This window comes from Protopterus annectens, chromosome 2.part0 (genome assembly GCF_019279795.1).
Source record: "Protopterus annectens isolate FY-2018-M chromosome 2.part0, PAN1.0, whole genome shotgun sequence".
NCBI classification, from domain to species: domain Eukaryota; kingdom Metazoa; phylum Chordata; order Ceratodontiformes; family Protopteridae; genus Protopterus; species Protopterus annectens.
This window is the reverse complement of record NC_056728.1, coordinates 829,717,490-829,739,968: the sequence shown is the minus strand read 5'-3', so window position 1 is coordinate 829,739,968 and position 22,479 is coordinate 829,717,490. Positions and strand designations below refer to the sequence as shown.

Genomic DNA, 22,479 nt, shown 5'->3' with positions numbered 1-22,479 from the left:
CTAGGAAGTCTGCTATAAGAAAAACTTACATTTCGAAGTGTAATGAGTTTTCTCTTTGGTGCCAGAAAAATATAGGATGCTTATCAAATGGGTATTCCTATGATTCATTCCTAACTGTGCAAGCTGTTCCTGCCTGGGCTAGCATGTTCTTTCATAAAAGCATATTTGTCAGCAATCTCTGGATGTTTATCAATAGAGCCACCTCTTTCTGAACATTTTGAGGTCAAGCAGTTTCTAAAAGTCATCAGGCCACAAAGAAAGTCTGTTCTTCCTCCTTGGGATCTAACGTATATTTTACAGAAGTTAACTCTTTCGCCTTTTGAACTGGTTTCTTCCATCTCTTTAAAGTTCACACTTGGAAGACTGTTTTGCTTGTGGCCCTGATTTCAGCAAAAAGAGCCTTATAACTTCATGCACTTGTGGCTTCCCCTCCTTTTCTAACTTTTCACAGTGAAAAGAGATCCATGAGGACTAATCCTACTTTTATGACAAAAGTTTTCAATGAAATATCCTTGAAGCAGTCTATTAACCTGCCTACCTTCTTCCCCAGTCCTTAAAATAAGTGTGAAAAAATTTTGCATTTGCTAGATGTTCATAGACAGTTTAGAGTCTATTTCAACAAAACTAAGAATATGTCCAACGACACCAAAAATGTCTGAAAAATTAATAAGCAACACTGGTGTAAACACGGCTCGGACAGGACAAAAAATACTTTTATTAACTGAAAAATACGTACAAAATAAACAAACGGTTAGGCGCTTCCATCTGATAATACAGACTTCATCAGAACTGATTCATTTTTCAGATGTTTTTGGTGTCGTTGGACATTTTATCTAGTTGTTTTTGGTTGTGTTTGTTAAAACTAAGAATATCAATAAATCTGATCATCTGTTTATCTCTTATGAGAGTAAAAAGCTGGGTTGGCATGCTGAAAAAGATTACCTCCAAATGGATGTGGTTATTCCTTTCCTGAAAAATTGCTTCCAGGCCAGATCAAAGCTAATGATACCAGGGCTACTACTTCTTCTTGTGCTTTTCTCAAGGGTCTGGACTCAAAAACTATTTCCGATGCAGCCAGGTCATCCAGACACACCTTTACAAAACATGACAAAACAGATAACTTTTCTAGGGCCAGAACTGGTTTCACCAGGTCCATTCTATAAGGGATGCTGGACTCTGGTTCAGTGTTTTTGTCCTCCTATCAGATAATCCAAAGGTTTTGGGAATCCTCCCATAGGTTATTAATATAGTCAACAGTAATCAAATGGAGTAAATAGTACAGCAGTGTAGGAACTTAATCACTAGATATCCAAACAAATCACTGTTGCAGTATTGTGTATGCACCCTCCATCCTCCCCTCTTTTTTATCTGTTTTGTCTTTGTTGTTAGTCAAGGTGGGCCTCCTAATTTCATCCCCTCTCTCTCTGTGCATGGTTCCTACCCCCTTTTTTCCTCAATTTTCTCTGTCTGGGACAAAAACGTGTACTGCAGAACTTGAAGCATGTGTGTTCCTTATGCATCATCATGCTTCCTCATGCCTAGGTCATGAGGCAAATATACAGTGCAAGAGGAAGGCACTCAAGCTTTAGTATGGGAGAGGAAGGCATTCAAGCTTTAGTATAGTGACCAGACATATGGTATCCTTGGCAGAATACTTTCCATATGTGAGCAGTACTGCAACAGTGATGAGTTTGGACATCTACTATTATAGTAAGCTACTACACAACTGTACTTTCTGTGCCAGGATTCTTTGCAAACAGGCCTGGAAAATAGATGTCTTTTCTTTTCTGTGGATGAGACTACATTATGTCTTGCTATCTTTCCTCTGATTTCCAGATTCTTGGTAAAGATTAAGAAGGACTCTGTGACGATACTTGTGGTGATGCACTTAAGCTGCAGACAACACTAGTTCTGTGTTTTTTACATACCTAGCCAGGCCAGTTACAAAATATTCTTTACAAAATGGACCTACTCACACAGAACAAGGGATCTCTCAACCTCCACAATGTTCTGAATCTATACCTAATTGTATGGCTGGCAGTCTTTTAATCCCATTTAGGCACATTTATTTTAGAAGATGTGAATTGGTGTTAAAGGAAATAGGAAACCTATGCCTTAGGCTAAATGGAAGAGCTATACTAGTTGGTACCATATTAGAAACCAGGACCCAACCCAGACCGCGGCTCCAGTAGCTTTAGTACCTGTGCAAATTAGTCAGATCAGGGCTATTTTACAGTTCCGTTAAAGTTCATCTTTTGGCCATTTCTGCTTGTGTGCCTTTATATCTTCCCTTTCTTCCTTGTTCCAAGGCAGTCCATTCATGAAAGTTGTTTTGAATATTAGACAACTTAGGAAACAGGTGGTTCCATCTTGGGATCTTAAATTTGTTTTAGAAAAGTTAACTCGGTCTCCATTTGTACCTGTATCGAGTTCTTCTGTGAAGTTTTCTACTTATAGGTTCATAGTTCATAGGTTCATAGTTTATTACTAAGCTAACTGCCCTTGCGAGCCATTTTAAGCCTAGCCAATTATCCCTTGTGAGACTCAAACCCTGCACCTTGGGTTTGTAAGGCAAACACCTTAACCATTAAGCCACCCTCCCAACCCTCCCAACTTGGAAGATGAATTTTACTGATTACTCTGACTTTGGCTAGATGAATATTTACTTTGTTGTAAACTGATGTGTTCTCAGTCCTTTTCAGTTCTTCACTAAGAGGGTGACTTCATATCAAAGGTTGTTTCTGAGTTTACTTTGAATCAGTCTGTTTGTTTTCTCCATATATTCATCCACAGATAACATAGAGTACCTGGATAGACAAAATATTTCAGGGTGTCAGACTAGTTTCCTATGGAGGTAAGGAAAAAAGGCAACACTTTTCCAAACAATTTATTTCCAGAAAGCTTTCCAGACAATTCAGTTCTGTTATTCTCATTATGGGATCCCCCAGTTTTCAAGGTGCACTCCAATAGAGCTATGGCTACTTCTGGGGATTTTTGGAAAGGTGTGGAATCCAGAGCTATTTTAGCGGCAAAACCATTGCCTTCTGTCCATACTTTCTGTAAGTAGCCTGAGACTGACTCCTTTTCCAGTGCCAGGAAAGGATTTGCTTGAACTGTTCTTCAAGGTCTTCTGCACACTAGTCCTGCTTCCTTCAGTATTACTTTCTAAAATTTGACAAGCATCTCATGTAGATTTATGCTACTGCAACGATGATGTAATGATACAGTATTACAACTGAGTAAGTAAACTTACCATAACAGTAGATATTTGAACAGATCAGTGTTGCAGTACTAATACCCTCCCAACCTCCTTCCACCTTTCTTCTTATTTTTTTCCATATACCTTTGGCCAGGGTGGAATCTCTCCCACTTGTTTTCCTTTTTCTTTTTCTGACATGACATGATATGACTTTGGTTACTTATAGTATTTTCTGAAGTTCTAGGATTCAGCATCCATCAGTAGGGCAAGAAATCTCCATCCTTCTCAACCTCTTAACCCACAAAATCTGGACAAAGCCTGACATAATAGGGGTACAAAGGCCCAAAAATAGGGACAGATTTTAAATATTGCTCTTATAAACTTAGAAAGCTGCTAGAATAACAGGATGTGTATTAAAATATGTTTTCTAAAGGATATGAAGTCTGAAACTCAAATGTATGACATTATTTACTAATTTCATTCATCAGATCATCCCAGTGATTTGCCAGAAAATCAAAAATTTCATGAGGAACAGACTGAAATTTTGAGGCAAAATTCTGGACATTCTGCAAAAACCTGGACAGTTGAGAGGTACGGAAATCTCTGATGTTGGTAACAGTATGTAACTTTTATACCAGCATGCTCTCATGCCTGATCAGATGTACAGTGCATTAAAAGGCTTTATTATACTGGCTGGACATTTGATATCCTTGGCAAGATATTTTCCATATAGCTTTATGGCATTGTAAAAGTGATCTATTCGAACATCTGCTATTAAGGTAAGTTTATTTATACACCAGCAAAAAGCTCAAGAACCACAGAGACTAAAACTGTCTTGAAAGTAAAAGCAACAAGGTTTCACAAATTGCTTTTTCAAGTTGTATACTTGAGGACATAGACAACCCTAGTATAATTCATTGTTAAATTAAATCACATGACTAGGTTGGTAACTATCTTAATTGCTTCGGTTTTAATACAGTTTTTATACTATTATGCCATTTAAACCAGAGTGCTTATTTGTTCTTAATGAATTTAACTGTTTATATTCAGTCATCTAGAAATCATTTCTAACACAGCATGTGTTGTGAAAAAGCATTGTATTCATAAAATATATAGTCTTTCTCCAACATAGCCATTATTATATTAGCAGAGGTGTTGGCTATTAGTCTTCTGATCACAACATTTTGCTTTTGGAGATAGCACAGATCCTGAAAGATGAGGCCATTGCTCATTAAAACTACCTGTAACACTTTACATATTGTATTCATTTCTCTTTTCAAAAAAGTCTGTGTCTGTGTATACACACACACACACAATATATATATATATATATATATATATATATATATATATATATATATATATATATATGTATATATATATATATATATATATATATATATATAGATCTAGGACTATTGAACGAAAGTTCAGTAGTCCAAATCCACAATCACTGAACACACTTTAACGAAAGCGCTTTCACCAAAAAAAGCGCTTTCATTAAAGTGTGTTAAAAAATACACTACATTTACGTTTTTGCAGGAGGGCAAGCCCCCCCTGCACCCCCCACACCCCCCACTTTAATATTCGCACTCATAGGTCACACTACCCTTATCCCCACTGTAGTGCGATCTCCGCAACAGGCATATTTACGCAAAAGTGCTTCTTCTGTGAAAAGCACTTTTGCGCAAGTATGCCCGGCCGAATCTGTTTCGGTAATGTTGCCGTTCGGGGATCCGTACGGATCCCATATATATATATATATATATATATATATATATATATATATATATATATATATATATATATATATATATATATAGTCAATATTTTCGCATAGACTCTAATTAAAACTCATCCAGGATGACTGTAAAAAGTGAGTTTACATCAAGCATTACAAACTCACAGGTAGGTACATCAACAGAATAAATTACTTAGAAATCTTAACTATCTCATATTTAACTCATAGAGTGTATTTTCCATGTAAATGGATAATGGATATTTTATCCATCCCTCTTGCTGATACTATAGGTCTCATTGGAGGTTTTACTGATTTTTTGGGAATCTTTGGAAGACCATAGTGGATAGGAATCTCTTTGTGTGGAACATAAAAATAATTTGGTAATTCTAACAATAAGTACCAAATAAATGCATTGTATATATACATCACTCTTCACTTGTCTAATCAAGTTATTAATTTCTGTCCTTGTTATGACTGAATATGTAGCTTCGTCCTGTAATGTCCATTTTGTATTATCAATGTAAGCATTAGAGTCCATTGCAATAGTGCTACCTCCCTTATCTGCATTTTTAGTTTTAATATTGTCATTGTCTATTAGTGACTGCAATACATCATTCTGTTTTCTGTTTTTGTTATGAAATGTACAATGCTTGCCTTTTTCATAAAAAAAGTCATAAGTACCATTTTTTAACATGCCTTATTAAAGACTTGAATCTTTACATTGCTGTTAGGAATAAAAATACTCGTCTTTCTGAGTCCTGTTTAGATTTGTTCGTGTACCTGGTTTGGTTTTGCCTGTTGGAGCTTTCCAAAGTCTTTAGCTTTATGTTTACTTTACACAGCTGTACTTTTGTTATCTGCAGGTCATTTTAATATTGTGTGCAAGTTTTTAAATGTGAATTTTAAAGTATAAATATTCCATCAGGTGAAAAGGATAAAAATGAGGGTAGCTGGGAGAAGGTTATCATTAATGCATCAAGTTTTTATTCAGAATTGTAGCCTCCCTCTCTCTCTTATTGGTAACATTTGTAGTTAATATTCTTTATATTTACACAGAATAGTCATATTGTTTCATATTTAAAGTTAATTTTACCATTATCTATCTAGTAGTAAATGTTTAGATTTTAACTTATATAAGGATGTACATAATAATCAACATGATTCAGCAGTTTTTATGAAAGATATTAGGAGAAATATATTTCTGTGTCATGGCAGTGTAGACCCACAATTTGTGAAATGAACTTTAGGTAAGATTCAGATGGGTCATATCTAATGCAAAACTACAGCTGAACAGGAGTATGAGGTAGATACTTTTCAAGGGTTAACAGTGATTTTTCAGACAGAGGTTATGACAAAACTTAACTAACTACGGGAATAATGAAAGTGTTCATCTGAGATATACAAATATGCTCCATTTTGTGTAAATAAGGTATAGGATATCATTATAGGGATAGGAAGTCTGAATCTTTTATTAGCTTATAAAATGATGTTTTCCAAATATTTGAATGCAGAATGAGATATTGTCAGTGATAACTGTCAACTCTAATTGGTAATAAATATATTTTAGATGCAATGGGTGATGCACCTAATTATGCATATACAATAATTTGAGAACTTAATTTTAGAAAAGAGATATTATCTATGAAATTTTAACTCACAACAAAAGGGCATTCAAGAATGGTGGCTGCTGTATATGTGACTGTATTTTTAGTTTAAATATTTTAGATATCATGCTAATTACAAAATGCTTTGTTTTATTAATAATGCTGTGGGTGCAGCTTACATGTGGTAGTGTATAATGCAAACTGTTTACTTGCCAGTTAGTTGTGTTGGCAAGGCTATGAGAATAGTACAGATTTGCATTTATGAACATGTGCATGCCATAAATAATAACAATGATAATGTTTTATTTAAACATGAAGAGAGTTGTTGAGATTTTACATGTTTTAAATTTCTTGTTGTTGACATGGTTTTGCCTTCTGTTCAAGGTGGCGATGTGAATAATTTGCAAGAAGTTAAAGAATACCATTGTCAGCTATGTCTACAAGCTGACTCGTCAGCAGGGCTAAATGGATTGATTCATATTAACTCCCTGCTTAAGGCATTAAATTGTCTTTACAACCCCATATGTGTCATTGCTGTCTTCTTTAATGTTTGATAAAGTATGGTATGCAAGCATTTATGTTCTGGTGCACTGATTTTAATAACAAAAAAATAAATGATTTTGTAATAAAGGAATTGTTAATACCTATGGATTGCTTTTTGTGTGCTGTTATATTTTGTGCAAGGGTGGTCACGTTATAATGTGAACCTGCACCATTTGGATAGTATTGAAGTTGTGGTAAGTACCTTACATAGTTGTACTTTCTTGGCACCTCCATACTGCTTTCCACCTGCAAGACCAACAAAACATAACCACAAGAATGTAAAAAAATCGAAACTTGGAATATTCACTTTCAGCCTTGTTAAGATGAATCCACAACAAAAATCAAAACAACTAAATGAAAATAAGTGAATGAAGTATGAGACAAAACGCTATCTGGTGTAGTAGAGCATCACATAAATTAACTGATGAGGTAATATTTTTATAGGGAGGCCTCTGCTGTTGCTTGACTGTCCATAATAATCCTAAGAATCTGAAGCAATATCTTTCAAATGATGAGAGTGATGTACGACAAGCAAGTCCAGGAAATGGTTTTAGAGTTAAATACCTTAAAGCTATTTTATAACACTTTATTAACAATGAACAGTGAACAACCAACACCAATAACCATGATCTACAAACAACACAAGTAACATACATATGCAAAGCTGGTACCTGAGCACACATATGTAACAATTGAAACACCCACAAAATTTCCTTACCAGGATAATCTAGGGTATAAACACATTGTCCTATACTGATCACCTTAAAGCCTTATCTCTCTACTGTGTCTGCTATAGGTTACTGAGAGGCAATCTATGTCTGGCATGCAAGAAATCCTGGATTCCATCACATCTGTAAAATGAACAGTATCATAACCACTAGATCCAAGGATTTAAATTTTGCTTGTGACATAAGTAAGATATGTTGGTGAAACAGATATGTATCTCAGAGGATTCCCATAATCTAGAACAGGCTCCTCATCCATGTGAAGTAGAGCCCATCCCTAACTCTAGTTAAGCTTACCCTTGCCCAATGGATGGATCTCGGAAATTTAGCCCATGTCTGACCCTTATGCCTCTGATAGACAGACAGTGATGCCCAAACTAACATGCACCTTATAAACTCTAGAAATTTCCTGACTAACATACCCCCTTCCAATAAATGGCCATGATACATAGGGACACAATTGGGTTGGATGGCATGGCTAGGCTTATAAAGGCCCTGGTGATTGTTTGTCCAGTGTATACCTATGAACGCAATGCAGATCATATTAACTTGCATGAGAGAATATGAAACTATTTACAAAGAGAAGAAAAGTCTTATTATTAAAAAAATCAAGTAAGAAAAATGCTGCTTCTGTTTTCTATTTCCATGTCACTTTGAGGTACTAAAACACTTACTCCATCATCTCTTTGTTGTTCTTCAAAATTAGTCAAAACAGAAAGGTTCCTGGCTCCCACATAGCCTGCAGCTAAGCTTATATGAAGTGTTAGAGTGATCATTTTCTTTACATTGCTCATACCAGTCTATTTCACATTGCCCAATCAAATGCTCTTTAAATTCCACAAAAAATAATAAGTTTTGGATTGCATTGCATAATGCAAAATTTACCTCTACCCAGAGACACATTACATTTTCTAAATGTACCGCCTGGTAACTTTCAGCTTTTAAATTCACAAAAGGTTCCCGGCCCCTATTCCACAGTTGCCTTTTAACTTTATCACAAAAAAGTTTTTACAGTCTTGAATATTTAACACAGTCCTGAACTACATAAACTATCTTTTTTGACAGTCATATTTACAATTTTAAATTTATTCCATGGCTTATGTTCTTTCTGCAAAACAACTTTACCTGTAAATCTTTCAGACAGCGCAGTATTCATAAGCATAATATTTATCAGAAAGTATGCAAATTCTTAAAGCATTCAGTCTTTATGTAGAATTACCACTTTTCTGGATCTTTCATCAGTTAGTTTTTTTTTTCCTAGAACATATTTGACTGTTCCATGCTTACCACAGACTCAGTAAATATCAAAGTTCCAGCAGCTGCAACTTACAAGTGTTGTGTTTTAGAATATTTACATAGCTCCCCCCCCACTCTCCTCCCAGCAACATCACAGCATTTTCTTCTGCTTCCAAGGCATATGAAATACAAATAACACAAAACTTTTATTTTCCAGAGCTAACAGAAACAAATCAGTCTCTTCTTCAACTTTCTCACCCCAGGATTGAGTGCCCTCACTTTGAATATCTGACTTAATGATCATGCTGATGAAGTCAGTCTTTGGCTGTTAAATTGCACAATTTTCACACCATTCTTTTCCTTATAAACAAGATTTATAGCCCTCTTTTTTTCATATACCTTTATTGAATTATCACTTGTGACACAATTTACATTCATATAAAAGTAGCAAACTGTATTAATATAACAAACATTATACTACACATATATTGCTATATATCATATACTCTAAGCAATATTGCATAAAGTATTCAATTCCTGCCTTTTTTAACAAGAAACATCATTATTAAACCGTCAGTTACTACACAGGCAATCATACATTTATTTAAATGAAAACAAACCACACTGACACAATCCTAGTCGGAAGCATTTTACATCACAAACCATACTGACACTCCCAGTTGAAACATTATTCATCATTTATAATCTACCCAGTCTTCTTTAAACATAATCTCCATTTGACCTTGGCCAAATTTGGCCTAGTCATTATGAATATCACTGTGTGTCTGTCATGAAAATAGGTCATATGCCTAGTAAGACTAATTCCATGAACAAAAACCTTAAATAAGTGGTAAATAATTAGAAAAAAAAACTCACAATCAGTGACAAGGCCTGGTATGGCTGGAAGCAAAGCAAAGTGTGATAGCCATTTCTGTGCATTTAAAGTGAGTTTTTTATTGTATCTGCTTTATTTTCTGAAAAAAAAAATATATATATATATATACTTGTTTTCCCGCCTTTCTAAGCTAGTATAGTCCAGTTTTCAGGTTAGCGCTGAATTCAGGACTGTGTTACAAGTTTCTGTGCTTGCGCATACCTTACTTGGATATAAGGAAGTCTCTCTGTTCACTGTGAGAGAGGGAGCTTTGAGCAGCCTATCTGTCCCTGGACAAGTGGTTTCAGCCCAGAAATTAGTAGTTTATTGGCCATTTTGGGCTAATTTCTATCTCTTTCATTTCCCTGCTATAAAACACGCATTTGTAAGGTTTTTGCACTAGTATACAGCTCAGCAAGCTCCTGCCTGGTGCCCTACAGAGTCCTACAGCAGCAGAGAGACAAAAGAGAGACTTTGGAGTGATTATCATTTTTCTGCATTTTCTTGCTGCCTTTAGCTAATTCCACCTAAAACGCCAATTTTCTAGAGTTTCTGTGATTTAAAAAGCTTGTTTCAGCTACATATTGTACTTATTTTACTGCCTGCACTTTAATAAAGTCATTTTTGTGTTTAAATTACCTGTTTAACTGTTGTAGGCTACACACTCAAGTGTGATAGCCATTTCTGTGCATTTAAAGTGTTTTTTTTTTATTCTATCTGCTTTATTTACTGAAAAAAATACTTGTTTTCCCGCCTTTCTAAGCAAGTATAGTCCAGTTTTCGGGTTAGTGCTGAATTCTGGGCTGTGTTATAAGTTTCTGTGTTTGCCCATACTTTACTTGGATAGAAGAAAGTTTCACCGTTCACTGTGAGAGAGGGAGCTTTGAACAGCTTATCTGTCCCTGGAGGAGTGGTTTCAGCCCAGAAATTAGTAGTTTATTGGCCATTTTGAGCTAATTTCTATCTCTTTCATTTCCCTGCTATAAAACTCGAATTTGCACGGTGGTTAGCTAGGGTATAACTGTTCCCAGCTCCACAAAGTCTACTCTTCAATTTTTCCCCTTGGAACTAGACAAACTTTCAACTTAAGCACTCAAACCATTCACTTCTCATCCCGGCACTTGCTCAAAACTCATAGCAAGCACTAATAAACCTTAGCACTAGACCCCCCTATACTGTAGAGAAGGACAAGGCTCTCTATTTGACCTTACCAGCCAATCAGTAAAACAGTTCACTGTACCTATCCAGGCATGTCCAAAGGGCAGTTGCAGGTGTACTCTCTAGTCCAACTGGTGAATCTGGGCATTTTGAGGTAATGTTACAATTGCCTCATGTACACAGACAACCCTCTCCTCCTTCCACCAAACACTAATACATGCGAGAGATGCAATTATACAGCCAAACTGGAGGCTAAGCTCTCAACCAAAGACTGGACCAGGCAGTCAAGAGGAGAAGGTAATTACTTGCATCACACCACCAGTCTCACATAGGCCTATGAAACCAGCATTGGCAAAAAACACACATAAATACATAAAAACATACTCAGAGGCTCTAAATAAAAATCTGCAAAAGCAACAAAGACCTCCAAAGCAGACATCCAAGCAACCTTCACCCCCCCAACACAAACCATGAAACACCTACTTCACAAAACAAGTATGCCACGCAATCACAGCCCTTAAGGCAAAATAACATACCCAACACACTAGTAATAGGTGCCTCTATAGTCAGGCACAATGACGTCCCACTCACTAGGCTGAACAAGGAGAAGGTTACTGTTAGCTGCCTGTTAGGTGCCAGGATCCGCCACATAACACAAGCACTCAGGTCACTCCAGAACAAGTACAAATATGACTGTGTCATTGTCCATGTTGCTGTGAATGACCTGAGCCGTACCTCCCTGGACTACATGAAAAGAGACATGGAGGAGCTCCTCTGATCATGTAGCCCAGGCCGGTATGACCCTGACCCTCAGTAGCATCTTGCCCTCACCAAGAATGATACCACGGTATAGAGAAAAAATTATCAATTTCAACAATTGGCTAAGCTTCTGGTGTCATTCAAAGGGGATCCAGTCTCTGTCAGCCTGGGATGACATGCTCGACAAGCCACACTGCTTTGCTAGAAATGGCTTGCACCTGTCACACTTAGGCTTTCGAATACTGGCCAAGGCTCTTGCCACCCCCATAGTGCCTTTTTTAGGCAAGGCTTAAAAGACAAACCCACCATCATAAATAGCACAATTAACAAAAAACTGAGGGTAATGCTACTCAATGCCAGAAGTCTAAACCTCAAAATGCATGCACTCGAGACACTCCTTAGTATGGAGAAAATCGATATATGTGCAGTAACAGAAACCTGCGGTAGCTATGTCGCCTCACAGTAAGACGTTGTCCTGTTCGATTCTCAGCGAAAGCATCTTCTGTGTGGAGACATGAGTGAATGGGCGTACCTTCGTTGAAGGTTGTACATCAGGGCTGGCAACTCGGTATGGACCGGAGTTCCGCTGTGGCGACCCCTAACCGGGAAAAGCCGAAAGATACAACAACAACAACAACAGAAACCTGGTTTAAGGCTCCAGAGAGCACCCCAGCACTACCAGGCTGCAACTCATACCATACATTTCGGCCACAATACCCGGACCAAAATACAAAAAGCGGGGGAGTGTCCATATTCATCAAGGATACCCACACCTCCAGGTTAGTGGCACAGCACGATGCTTCAGAGATCATCCATGTGCAACTAACAATGGGCAAAACTGCTATTCAAATATAGCTTGCTACAGATCACCCACCATGTCTCAGGACCCCCACTCCGCATTCCTGGAAACACTGGGAAACATAAAGGTCCTACTAAACACCCTGACATTGGGTGATTTCAATTACCCAAACATTAAGTGGGAGAACTACTCAAGTACAAACTCCCTTGCCCAACATTTCCTTTAATTTATAAACACAAATGCCCTGGATCAACTGGTCAACACCCCCACCAGAGGTGACACCATATTGGACTTGGTCATCATCAACATGGGCGACTGGTGTTCCACACCAGAGGTCAACCCCTCGCTGGTTAGATCTGACCATAAACTAATCACTCTGGATATCCACATTCCGCCACCACCCCCGATCAAGGAAACCACTGTGAAAAACTTTTCAAAAGCAAACTTCACATTACTTAAGACCGAGGTGGGAAGTTTCAAAGCCCCCATGCTAAAGGATAATGCTGTCCAAACTGCAAAATCCTTTACTAATGCACTCTACGAGCACCTACAAGAATGCATGGATTGTGTTATCCCAAACAAAACCAAGACTCACTCCTCCAAGAAAAGGAAACCAGTCTGGTGGACCCCTGCCATAAACAAGCTATACAATAGAAGGAGGAAACTAGTACAGAAAAGAGTAAAATCCTAATAAGGGAAGACATCCCTGATCAGTATCAGCAATAAATTACATTCCCTCATAAAATCATCCAAGGCTAGCTTCGAAAGAAGAATTGCCATGGACTCCAAAGATAACCACAAGGCATTCTTTAGCTATGTCAAGAATCTAAGTGGCAATTCTCAGATCTGCTCGGAGTTAGTGCAGAATGGTACAAAATAAACTGAACCGACCAATATAGCCAACATCCTGGCAGACAGGTTCAGTGCAAACTTTGCCCCCCTCTCACCCCCAAAAGGGCCCATAACTATACCAGAAGAATGTAGTACCCCTGAAATCACAGACACTCAGGTTAAAACAGCCATTTCCAAAGCCAAAAATACAGCATCAATGGAACCGGACGGTGTCCCAGGCTGCATCCTACATAAGCTCAAAGATGAACTAACCCCTCATCTGAGCACACTGTTTAAACTCAGCCTCTCCACAGGCTATGTGCCCACAGAGTGGTGCAGAGCAATGGTTATTCCGCTCCACAAAGGTGGAGCCACAACTGACCCCGGGAACTATCACCCTATAAGCCTGACTAGCTTGGTCTGCAAAGCTATAGAGCGCATCATTATGGATCTCATTAACAGAGACATTGGGAACCTCCAAACACTGGACCCTACCCAGTTCGGCTTTGCTAAGGGAAGATCATGCCTCCTAAACCTGGTGGACTTCTTTCAGACAGTTACCAAGGCTATAGATGAGGGAAAGGTTGTCCACACAGCCTACCTAGACCTCGCAAAGGCCTTCAACACCATTCCCCACTCAGGTATTACAGACAAGCTCACCAGCCTTAACATAAACCCCTACATCACGAGATGAGTTTCCAACTGGCTTCTGGACAGAACCCACATGGTAAGAGTTGCAGGAGCTAGGTCTGACTCTAAACCGGTTACAAGTGGCATTCCCCAGGGCTCAATAATAGGACCCCTCCTGTTTGGCATATACTCGTCAGAGGTACAGACAAGCACAGGAGGGCTATGGCTGACTAGGTTCACATACAACTGCAAACTAGGGGCTATAATTGACTCTCCGGTTGACACAGACATCCTCCAAAAGGGTCTCACTGAGACTGATACCTGGTGTCAAAACCATGGCCTCAAGTTAAATGCCAAAATGTGCATAGTCATCCCCTTTGGAAAAAACAAAGTACCCACAAACTACCACATAGTTGGTAGCCCCCTAAATACGGAAGACGTAATAAGAGATCTGGGGACCCAAGTAGATAGTAACCTCTCCTTTGATAATCACATTGCCAAAGTAGTTAGAAAATACTTCTATGTGGCCCACCTAATCACAAAAGGGTTTGCATCCAGATTGAAAGAGGTCATTGGGCCCCTCCACGCATCACTTATCAGACCCATCATAGAGTACAATGGCCCATTTGGGATGTACCTTACAAGATACCTGAAACAAATGGAAAGACCACAGAAGTACCTCACCAAGAGGATCACTGGCCTCAAGCAGATGCCCAATGCAGCTCGATTGAAGAAACTCCAGCTGTACTCAGTTGCATACTGCCTACTCAGAGGTGATCTCTGCCTGACATACAAAGCCATGTCCAACCCAGAATTGATGGACATGCTCCACCTAAAGAAAACCATATCCCTTCAAGCCACATGCTCCAGGGATCTAAACCTCACCACAACAATAAATAGGACGTGCTGGAGGGATAGATTCCTGTCCCAGAGACTTCCCATGCTCTGGAACAAGATTCCAATCTACATTAGGCAGAGCTCCTCCCTAACCCTCTTCAAAAGAAATCTTGACGAGTGGATGGGAAACAAAAAGTTTACCCCAGGGATCACTTTAGTGGCTATGCTGGACAGAGGCACAGGGAACTAATCTAAGGGGGTGGCAAAAGCCAACACATTCCAGCTATGCTTATAAATGCCTTCGGGCAGATAGCCTAGTACCTACCTATGAACCTATGTACTTGTAGAAACATAGTAGGCACCTTTAGATAAGAAGAAACTGTATACCAGCCACTTAAAGATAAAATAGAGTTCTTAAGGACATCTTAGCTTATTTTCTTAGGTCATTATGTTATTCCAAATAAAACACATAAACAATGTAGCAAATCTAATTTTCCCAGAGCCAAGCCAAACCACTAATATGAATAGAGTCGTTTCTCACATTTGCTTATCTTACTGCAACTTCTGTCACTTTTGCTGTAACACAGTGCACTGTACCTGCAATCAAATCACAACTCTGCCATCTTCAAAACACAGCCTTCTTCCACTTTAAAGAAACTCTCTAGCCAAGCATTAACTCAGATATTTTTTCATCAGGTGTGATTCCTGTCAGCTTTAAACACCCGATCAGACCACTCTGTAAAATTCCATCTTTTGTAGGTTCATAAGTAAGTACTAGACTAGTTACCCTTGCAGGCCAGGCTGTCCAATCTTGCTGTGTAATGTTACTATTAATCCAAATGGTAGTTTGACCAAGAGCAAGACTATTAGGAGTGGCCTCCACAGTGTCACCAAGTAGATATGCAAGTACTCTGAGAGCTTATGTATGTCTCAAAAATATTAGCCACAATGATAGGGTTAAATATACTTAATAATAAATAATAAAAGAACAAGAAAATGCTCAGTAAATAATCACAGTTACATCAGAGTTCAAAATCACAGGAAATATTTAAAACAACATTGTAGGACAGTCTCAAATAAATAAAGAAAACATGAAAGCTATACTTCACTATGTTCCTGTCTAAATCTAAGAGAAATGTATTTATTTATTTTTATTTATTTAACATTTGTTTACTAGGAAAGTCCAACTTGGAATGAAGCCAATTTTCAGAGGAGGCCCAGGGAGAAACGCTCCAGACGCATGTATTACTGTACCCTAGTTAACTTACTTCTAGAGCAAGGCAAGTGTGATGAATGGATCTTCTAGATGATGTTGTTGGGTCCAAGTCAGAATACAGAATACTGTGTCACTCTCAGAGAGTTCTTAAATTAATATCTCAAATGTTACTGCTGGGCTAGCCTGCATGATGACATCACTTCTTGTCATCTGACTTTAGTTCCCAAGCTAAACCCCTGTTGCTAGAAACTGCCAGCATTTAGCATCTCTCTGTGAAAATACATAACCCACAGATGTTTGCATCTGCTGGAAGACATAAAACAGTAAAACACTTACAAGACAATGCAGAAGGCTCCCTAGTTTTAGACATCCTGTCTCCATGCTGCACTGAAACCACGTTTTTATCGCACAGTTGTAAAATAATTTAATTTCAACTATTTTTCCTGAAGCTTTCCAAGTTAACCCTCTATGTTCCAGTTTCCACTGTTAAAATATATACATTTACATTTACACAGTTACAATAGTATATATACATTTTTGTTCTTTTTCGGTAGGGTATACTTTGGATACATCTTTAAACTCAGTACTGTACAAACCCTTTTCACACACACTTCTGTACTAGCAGTTTGAAATACACATAACATACAGTTCTAATACATTTGTAACACAAGCATATGAATCATGTTGGCATTCACAACTGACATATAATTATTTATAAAATTCCAGATAGTTGTGCTGACAGTACCTCCTTTTGTCACAGTTCTATACACACCATATTAATATTCACAAATGACATATAATTATTTAAAAAACTCTAGATAGCTGAGCTGGCAGTGTCTCCTTTTGTCACCCCCCAAAGATTCAAGCTAGTTTTTCAATTGACCCTTGAGAAACGCTGCTTGAGAGGGTTGAATCTATTTGGTAATACCTTAACCCATTCCTTGTCTTGAGATTTTAGATACTTTGGCATAGCTGACTTCAGGACAGTGCTGCACTGTTCTATCATATGACTGCAACCCTAGGCTCCACCATAATAATTTGGGATTTGGCTGGTTGGCTCCCTGTAGCCATAGATCCCCCTTGGACTCCTCCTGTGTCCTACTGCAAATACTTAGCATCAGGACCTCCCTATCATGGTAAAGTTACATCATGTTAACATGGCACAGCTTGTGCCTCTGCCTCCTGCATAGCAGTTCTGCCATGTAGTTAACATCATTGACCTTCCTTACCACATTGAAGGGTCCCTCCCAAGTTGCCTGCAGCTTATTGTGTCTGACAGGAATGAGAACCATTACCTACTGCCCTATAGCATACTCTCTAGCTTGAACATTCCTGTCATACCAGACCTTTTTTTGCTGTTGGGCTTCTGCCAGATTCTCCTGGGCCAAGCCATGAGTTCACTGAGCCTTGTTCTGAGGTTTAGGACATATGCCACAAGAGACTCATTGTGGGATTCACACTCATCCTCCCACTCATCTCGAATCAAATCTAGAGTTCCCCTCACCCTGTGTCTCTACAGCAACTCAAAGAGTGAAAAACCTGTGGAGTCCATGGGCACCTCCCTGTAAGCAAACAAAAGATGGGGTAAATATTTGATGTTAAGTTGTCTATCTCACCTTCATTCTTGCTGGTTGGGTTCGGAGCCGATCCTCGGCTCCGACTCGGCCATCTTCAAAAGCTCGAGAGCTGCTTACTGGCTCATGGCCCCCCTATATCCCATGATGCTTGGCACTAGATACCCAGAGTTCATTTGACGCTTCTGCTACGAGGTTGCGTTTACTGGCTCAGGTCGTATTTTTTCACTTTATTGATAATATTAGAACTTTTTGTATATTATTAGTTATAACACTTAGTGTCATACATAGTTGTAGGATTTGTGGTATTTGTTAGTGTTTAATTCCCCCCTTGAAAACTTGTTTTCTTCTTAGAGAGTTTTCCCCTCCCTCCCCCACTCCTGTTTTGCCTTTTTAAGGTAAGCCGTTTTAGTTAGAGGCTTATCCTTGTTTTCTTTTCTAAGGTAGAAAAATGTTTTTTCATTAGAAATTGTGGTAGTTTGTAGGTCTTATATTATAGAGTGTGTGTGCTGTTAGGGTGTGGTAACTTGTGTGGACTGTGTGTGTTTTTTTCTAGTTACCTACTTCCCTTTGTACTCTTTCTTTGTATTTGAATTTTCCTTTACAGGAATGTTTAAAGACACGAAAGTGTCTGGATTCAAGAAGTTTGACTCATGCTGTCAGAAAATATCTCTGACAGATGGTCACACTTCTTGTGTCTACTGCTTGGGCGCCCTACACCTGCAGGACTCTTGTTCGGTGTGTCACGCCTTTAGTCCAAGAGTCCTGCAGGAGTGTAGGAATAAGCTTATCCTTAGGGGTTTGCTTAAACCTGAAGGATCACTGGCCAAGACTCAGTCAGTGAAACCTTCCAGGCCATCAAAGCCATCGGCACCCAGTTCGGAGCCATCGCCGGGTGTGGCTTCTGCTTCAACTTCGGTTTCGGCTGGAACCGAAGTACCTATCTCCAAGTTAACTTTGGCTCTGACTGGAGCCGAAGTACCTATCTCCCAGTCGGCCCCGACTCTTCTGTCGGAACTGTCAGGGAGTCGAAAATGCTCCAGGTCACCATCCTTGGAGTCGATACACTCAGCTCCAGGGTCACCCTTGTTACAATCGGAGCAAAGTCATCAATCCCACTCTTCTCGGTCATCTAGACTTTCTGACCATGATTTGGAGAGGGTGGTGAGCAGGCTTTTAAAATCGCAGGCCCTGGCTAAAATGCTATCCAGCCCCCCTCATCAGGGTTTGGCTCTATCTGTCTCTGCAATAGTTCCTCTTTCGACTCATCCATTGAGTTCGGAGCTGGAGCATGTTGAGGCTGGAATCGTGGGACCGTCGGCACCGATACCTCCCCTTTTGGTTTCGTCGTCGGCTCCGATCTCTTCCATGGTGCCGTCCTTGGAGGGATCTGGGCGCCGGGACTCCCTCGTCGGCTCCGAGGGGGTGAGTGGCATCAGACCCTTGTCTGACCCCATTCTCCCTCTCGGAGCTTCAGCGCAGGTGAGTTCAGCTCCTACATCGGCTTTGGAGCCATCTCTCTCGGTGCCCGGGAGGATCCCGGTCTCTTCGGAGCCGGAGCCTTCTCCGATATCGGGAAGGGGCACCTTCGAGGTCATCGGCTCCTCCCCCCATGGTGCCTGCTCCTGCCTCGGCCCCTCCTCCAGACCCAAAGCATGGGGAACAAGCGCTCCAGGGCACCCCATTGGGTGTATCGTCCTCTTCCGAGGCCTCCCCCGTTCATTCAGAGGAGCCCCCTCGAAAGAGGAAATGCAAGAGGAAGCATGTTGACTCCCCTGAGTCTGTCACTTCAGATACTAACTTAGAGGAGTCGGAAGGGCCCCCGAGATCCCCCTCTGAGGACGTCTCCTTCTCAGACATCCTTGAAATTCTTAGGCAGTGGGGGAACTGGACTACCCTTAACCCTTCCGAGGATGAGGCGGTATTCCTGGATGCATTTGGATCCCAACCCTCCACCTCCTGGGTGTCTCTGCCTTTCGATTCACTGATGTCTGTGGTGGCTCGAAAGGCGTGGTCAGCTCCAGACACAATGGAACCAACTCCCCGCAGGCCCACAAAATTCATTACCACCCCTCAAGACAAGCAATTTCTGACCAAGGGTGTTCCTGTTGATGCCATGGTGGTAGCAGCGGCCACTAAAAAGGAGTTGGCTGAAACTTCTTCATCTGTCCATCCCCCTAATAAGGAATTTAGGACAATGGACAGATATGGGAAGTGGATGTTTTCCTCAGCGACCTTCTCCATGAAGTCTCTGAATTATTTGTGCCATTTTACCCACCTTCAAAGGGATCTCCTTAAAGAGCTAGGAGATACCCTTCAAGATCCATCAGCTGCGGGGGTCCAGGCTAAGGTTGCCTCCCAACTGGCAACTCTAAATTCGGTAGTAAACTTCTCCATGCGGCTCATCTCTTATTCAGCCGATGGCGCGAGTAGGGCCACAGGCACAGGCGTGGCTCTGAGGAGACACGCTTGGATGCGGTTATGCAACTTTTTGGAACCCTTCAGGGCTTCTTTCACCAACACCCCCTTTGATGCTTCTGCTCTGTTTGGACCACAGGTGAAGGATACCCTTACCAGGTGTGAGCAGGAAGGCAAGACTGTCTCTGTTGTGGGAGTCTGTTTTTCCACTCCTTCAAGACCATATCCTAAAGGTCAGAAGAGTGGGAAAATATGGTTCCAGAAACCCCAGGGAGCTGTGCCTGACACACGTGGAGAGTTTCCCTCCAGGGGTAGAGGAGGGAACAACAATAGACGCCGCCCTAGGGGCAGAGGGGGTCCTCAAAATCAGGGCCAAAGAGAATCTTTCTCTGACAAGCCCTTCCAGCATCCCTGAAGTGCTGCCTGGCTGTCCACCTTCGGAGGCAGTCGGGGGAAGATTATCTCTGTACCCAAAAGCCTGGCAAAGTATAACACAAGACAAATGGGTACTTTCTGTCATATCCGAAGGCTACAAAATCCCCTTCTTTCGCACTCCAAACTTTACCAATAAATCCCTTCCAGATGTTCCACCCAATCTAAGGGATCAAGCAGTTCAAGAAATTTCAAAACTGCTAAGAAAAAGAGCCATCCAGTCAGTCCCAGCAGACCAACAAGGATCCGGAATTTACTCAAGGTTCTTTTTGGTACCAAAAAAGACAGGGGACTGGAGACCCATTCTGGATCTCAGCAGACTAAACAGGTCTGTTCAAAGAAAGAAGTTCTGGATGGTCACGCTATAGTCCATTTTACCCTTTCTGGGTCAGGACAATTGGATGTGCTCCATAGATCTTCAGGATGTGTACTACCATATCAAAATGGACAGACGCTCCAGAAGATTCCTCCGCTTCCGGCTGGGAGCCAGTCATTATCAGTTCAGAGCTCTGCCTTTTGGTCTCATCATAGCCCCCAGGGTGTTCACCAAATGTTTGGCAGTAGTTACCACTCACCTAAGACGGCAAGGATTCCAGGTGTTTCCATATTTAGATGACTGGCTCCTTCTGCAACCACCAGGCATCACCTGCTGTGAGCCAAAGACTACACCATCCAAACATGCTCCAAACTAGGCATCACAATAAATTTCGAAAAGTCTGCATTGTCACCTTGTCAGTCTATCACCTTTATAGGCGCAAACTTAAATACAAAGGACATGTCAGCAAGACTTCCAGTAGACAGAGTGTTAGCTATTCAACGACATATGCAGGTCTTATTAGGATGCAAAAAGATTCAGGCCAGATTCGTCCTAAAAACATTGGGTCACATGGCAGTGGCGATCATACTAGTCCCCCTTGTACGTTTTCACATGAGGATTCTTCAGTGGATGCTGTTCACTCAATGGTCCTTCCAGCAACTCACAATGTCTCACATGATAATGATCACACAGTCATGCAAAAAAACAGCTTGTTTGGTGGATGGTTTCCCCATCATTACGCCAGGGCAGACCATTTGTTCTCCCTCCTCCAGTAGCTACAGTGACTACGGACGCCTCCTTGATCGGGTGGGGGGGGGGGGCATTTTCAGGGCAGAACAGTCCAAGGCACCTGGTAGCTTCACGAGTACCATCTGCATATCAATGTCTTGGAGATGAGAGCAGGGCTTTTAGCATTGCAAGCTCTTCAGAACTCTCTTCCCACCGGGACCATTGCAATTCAAACAGACAATATGTCAGTAGTATGGTACATCAACAAGCAGGGCAGAACCAAGTCCTACCCCTTATGTCGAGAAGCATGCAGACTTTGGCAGTGGGCGATCTTCCCAATGGTTTCTGATAGCAGCGCACATCCCTGGGAAGTCCAACGTTATAGCAGACAGGCTGAGCAGAGCAATTCTCATGCCTTACAAGTGGTCTCTCAATCAGACTGTGGCAGACAAAATCTTCTGCAAATGGGGTCAGCCTTGCTGTGACCTTTTTGCCACCCCCTTCAGCAATTTCGACAATTTCATCTCTCTCCTCCCTCTTCCCGGACACTTCCCCAGAGATGCTCTAGTTCAGGATTGGCCTCAGGGACTTCTTTATGCATTCCCTCCATTTCCCCTGATTCCCAAACTAATACAGAAATCTACCACACTAGGATGCAAGATGATCCTCATTGCCCCTTACTGGCCTCGACAAATTTGGTTCCTGTTCCTGCATCATCACCTTCTGGAGCAGCCCCGGATCCTGGACCCACTTCCAGACCTCCTGATCCATCAGTCGGGCGGGCTGCGCCAATCTCTTCAATCTCTCCAGCTCACTGCTTGGTTTCTCCACTTTCAACCTTAGCCAGGCTTCCGAACA

General features: G+C 40.7%; 1 protein-coding gene across 2 annotated transcripts in view; it reads left to right on the top strand.

The window, feature by feature from the left end:
* The window catches only part of SPATA6L (spermatogenesis associated 6 like), a 1,246,643-nt gene extending 1,239,452 nt beyond the window's left edge, over window positions 1-7,191 (top strand). For both annotated transcript variants that reach the window (XM_044061101.1, XM_044061100.1), the window contains one exon: window positions 6,929-7,191. The gene's annotated coding sequence lies outside the window, so the exon portion shown is untranslated. The remainder of the gene's footprint in view (window positions 1-6,928) is intronic.
* The last annotated feature ends 15,288 nt before the right edge of the window (window positions 7,192-22,479 follow it).